Below are 4374 nucleotides of genomic sequence, written 5' to 3' on the forward strand. Positions count from 1 at the left end.
CTATTAATGTAGGCTATCTACACTAAAACATTTTGAGAGGATAGACTGACTTTCTACTAAGATGAATGGTAATCATACTATTTTATAAATAATTTATTACTGCTGTCACAATAATCTGTTCATTGCTGTAAATGAAAAAGAAAGTAAAGCCTGTTTTTACTGTGTTAAAAAGACATCTTGTTGAAAATCACCTGACTGCTTTAAAATACAAACAAATTTGAGAAAGCAAAGTCATCACTGAATTCATTTGAAAGCTTGCCAACATTTGAAGACTTCTGATTGTAATTGCACAATTGTGTGAATGTTTTTTTAGGTTTCTTCTTTGTTCCATCTTGTTCCTTGAACATGTTAGTTCACCTGTTCAACTTTTGCATTTGTGCATTTGAATCTGTGCAATATAGAAAAAGGTCCTTGCCATCTTGAACTGAGTTGACTCTCAATCAGATGTACATACACACATTTTATATTTACTTTCTGTCTATGATGGTTGGTAGGGTTGAACACAAAAGTGCTGGCAGGCATGAGGAACTAAAATGCTGACATGGCAGGAAAAACAGAACAAACAAAAAAAAATCAAACAAACAAACTACAGTATATGTACATATTAAAAAGTATAAGTTGGGTGGAAAGAGAAAGRAAAAACCAGGAGTGACAAAGACAGCCAGTGTAATGATTCACGTTTCAGCTGAAAAACCCAGAATGAAAAGAAGAACTAAATAAACATAATCACAAACACCTGGTGGGGGAACAAACTGGAATAGGTGAGAGTGGGCGGGGCAAGCTGATAGGTGAAACACACATAGGGATGGATGAAAGGGAACACAGAAATAAAGCAGAAACCAACACAAGAAACCAAACAATAAGGACACAGACCAAAATCCAAATTTGAGAACTGATTAAACAACAACAACAACAACAACTACAACAGCAACAACAGGAGTGATATGGTAAACACTGAAAACATCCCGAAATACACAAACACATTATGACACTTTCTGTCTGTCCAGAGGTTTGTGAGATACTTTGCTAACAGGCAAACAGTGTTAACTGAAGGGTTTTGCTGAAGTTTCAGCAAAATAGYCTGAACAATGTGCTGTGCCTGAACTGTTAGGAGATGTTCCTTCCAAATTTTAGAGCAAAATCACTTTTTTTGTGTTTTAAGTCAGCTGGCTGATATTGCAGTCTAGAACTGGTGAAAAAAATGTAAATGTCCTAAATGATCCAATCACAATTTCAGAGGTTCATTACATTCATTTCATTATTACCAGACAGTTGATATGAAATGCCAATGTTGCTAAGTGAGTGCTAAGCAGAACTACACCAAATTTTATCTCAACATATCTATTGACAGAGGAATATTTTGTACACATTTTTTTTGCTGGTCCATTTTGTATCAAACTGACTCCAAAGGCTGATCTGTTTTAGCTGTACAGCCAATTATTACTGAAAATTTCATTAAAAGTTGCTCAATGATTCATGGGATATTTTGCTGATGATACAAACACACAGACACTGACAAAAACATCAATTTGCAATGAAAAGCTGCCCTAGTTTTAATCTAAGATAGTCAGTAAACCAACACAATGCAGCAAAATAAAATGCTTAAAAGTTATGTTTAACTTGAATGAATTAAATAAAACGGAGTGGTAGTAGCTGAGAATAATCCTTAACAGAAATTCTACAAATTACACATCAGTTTACTTTAAACGTCTGGCATTATAGTGCTGGTGTTGTAGGTGAAAATTGTCTTCAGAAATTTAGAGCTAAAGCCAGATGTCCCAATAATGCATGATAATGCATGCCACTTATAGAATTTGACCAAATCAGATGCAACCCCATCTTTTCTCAGCARATACTACTTTTAATCGAAATAATTGACATACAAAGTACAGGGCAATATCCATTCCTTAACATAATGTTTAAAATAAATAAATACAATTAATCTGTAAAGAAATGGCCCGTTATTCCTGCCGACTGCCTTATGCTCACCCTTCCTTGTTGCCAATCCTGCTCAATAAAGTCAATAACATTARAAATGCAGAGCCCCACAGTGAGAAGAGAATGGGATGGRTGTATCAGGTGCTATTGATCCATGGGGTTCGATTAAACCATTTTTGTTACGGCATTGACGGCAGCGGATTGAATAATACTGTAATTGCAAATGATGAAGGGAGTGTAAAGAGAAGAGAGTCGATTGAAGTGGATGAACATCACTCACCTGACAAAAGGGAATTTAAAATTTCAAGACTTTTTTTTCTCCCCTCTGGCAACATCTCTGCTTAAACTGATGTGGTGACCTTTCCTTTGTTTATGTTTTTTTTTTCCTGAGTATAGTGGTTTTGGAGGAGTCTTAACTTAATCCATAATTGAAGGATTTAGATAGGATTTTGACATTTTTAAATTTCTAATCTTTAAAATTAGGAATCTTGCAAAAATAACCACTGGCAACTCTGTGTGTTCTGTTTTTCTGGTGTCAAGGAAATATAGTTGTAAAATACATTCAATAATCTAGTAAATGTAGCATGAACTTCAGCAAAAATGTCTATTTTTTACATTGAAACTTTGAAACCTGAAATATACTAAAATTAAACACAGCATTATCATTAAAACCTTGTCTCCTTGTCACTGTACTGTGATGTATATAAATTATTGTTATGCATGTTTTTGAAAGTCTTTTCCAACTAGAACAGGAAAAAAGTGCCCAAATATTTTTATGGCTCTAATAACAGAAAAGGGACAAAAAGGAAAGCATGCAATACAAATACCAACTTTGAAGTGCTGCAGAGATAATGCATCACAAAAACCAACACACTAAAAGTAAAAGTAGCAGTTTTCTTCCATAAGGAAACAATATAAATATGACTCAGCACTTCCAACTAAATGAAAAGCTGCAGAGAAGTATGAATATTTTAGGATACAAACAGCTTATTCTCAGAACATTTAGTACAACTAAATTCATATTATGTATCAGACTGTCATTGAGGTTTGGATTACACAAATGCTGTATATTGCTATTAAATTTGTTTGTTGGTAAAATCTTTCCAGTGGACACAAGCTTTAAAAAAACCTGCTTGTGACTCACAAAACATATCTAGAAGAAAAAAACAAACTTTCAAGAGCCTTATCATGACGTAACGTCACAGTTTGAAGGCGTGTTGGACCCAGAAATGCAGACCTACACAGGGAGGTCAAATTAAAACAAAAATGTTTATTTGCTACAAATAATAATAATAACAAAAAAATAGAAAGCTGTCATGACAACAAAAGGTACAAATTCATAGAATATGAAGATGGTGAGGAACCAGACAGGGCAAAAAGCACAAAGTCAAAGAGCAGATGAAGAATAGACCTAATAAGAATGGGTCTAATGAGGTAAGTTGAGCCAGGTGAGACTAATGGTGATAGGGAGCAGGTGTGAGTGGGAGGGGCTGAGGAGCAGAAAATGACTGAGGTGAATGAACTGGTGGTATGGAGGCCACCTTTACAGAAGTAGTGGCAAAAGAAAAGAAAAATACAAGGATTGACATGCTTATCATAATAATAAATTCAGCCAAATGAATAAATTATGGAAAAAAAAAAAAAAAAAAAAACTACAAGAACTCCCGACAGTACCACTGATAATAAATATATGTAAGGTCATTAGAATTGTAAAATTACAATTTTATACTCCATTAATCTTTTTGTAAACCTCAAAATGATTTAACTGCAGACAAAAACACATATAAGGCAGACTGAATCAGCATTCTAAAGGGAAATATGTGTAAGGACATTTAATGCTGGATTGCAATAACCCCCTCCTCCCTCATTAAAACACAAACAGGTTTCCAGGCACCCGGGGAATCTGGTAAACAAATAAAGCATTTGTTTCACATTTACAAGATTAAGTTATATATTTTTCTGTGATCACTAAAACTGATTAACTCTGGTAGCCATCCAGAATTGAGATGACGCCAAAAGTCAGTTGCACATTCACAAACTAATTTCTAAAAGTTCCTTTAAATCTGTCCACACATGACATATTTTACTAACAGACAGCCACATAACCACCTGTGATTAAAAGCTTACCATTGCACTCATGTTGACAGCTGAACTGGGTCTGATAGCACCAGTCTGAAACAGAAACAATGATTTATTAAAGATTGTTTTGCAGTAAAAACAAGAGATTCAACTATTCATTTACAGTCCCAATTTAAAAAGTTGAAGCAGTGTATAAAATGTAAATAAAAACAGAATGCTGTAGGTTGCAGGACAGTTCAGCATCTGGACTGTCCTATAACAACATAATGCTGTTGTTATAGAAGCAGTTACGTTTTGCTAAAATATGCAAGACACTCCCTGATAAAGTTGTTCTGTTTACACCATAACCACTAATGC

The 4374-nt window shown here is 34.4% G+C and overlaps 1 protein-coding gene across 1 annotated transcript in view; it reads right to left on the minus strand.

Annotated features, from left to right (window-relative positions):
* LOC106514601 (roundabout homolog 2) overlaps nucleotides 1-4079 on the minus strand; it is a 108088-nt gene extending 104009 nt beyond the window's left edge. Inside the window, exon 1 of the mRNA XM_014003934.1 lies at nucleotides 4066-4079. The gene's annotated coding sequence lies outside the window, so the exon portion shown is untranslated. The remainder of the gene's footprint in view (nucleotides 1-4065) is intronic.
* Between the last annotated feature and the right edge of the window lie 295 nt (nucleotides 4080-4374).

This window comes from Austrofundulus limnaeus, unplaced genomic scaffold (assembly GCF_001266775.1).
Source record: "Austrofundulus limnaeus strain Quisiro unplaced genomic scaffold, Austrofundulus_limnaeus-1.0 Scaffold21, whole genome shotgun sequence".
Classification (NCBI taxonomy): Eukaryota; Metazoa; Chordata; class Actinopteri; order Cyprinodontiformes; family Rivulidae; genus Austrofundulus; species Austrofundulus limnaeus.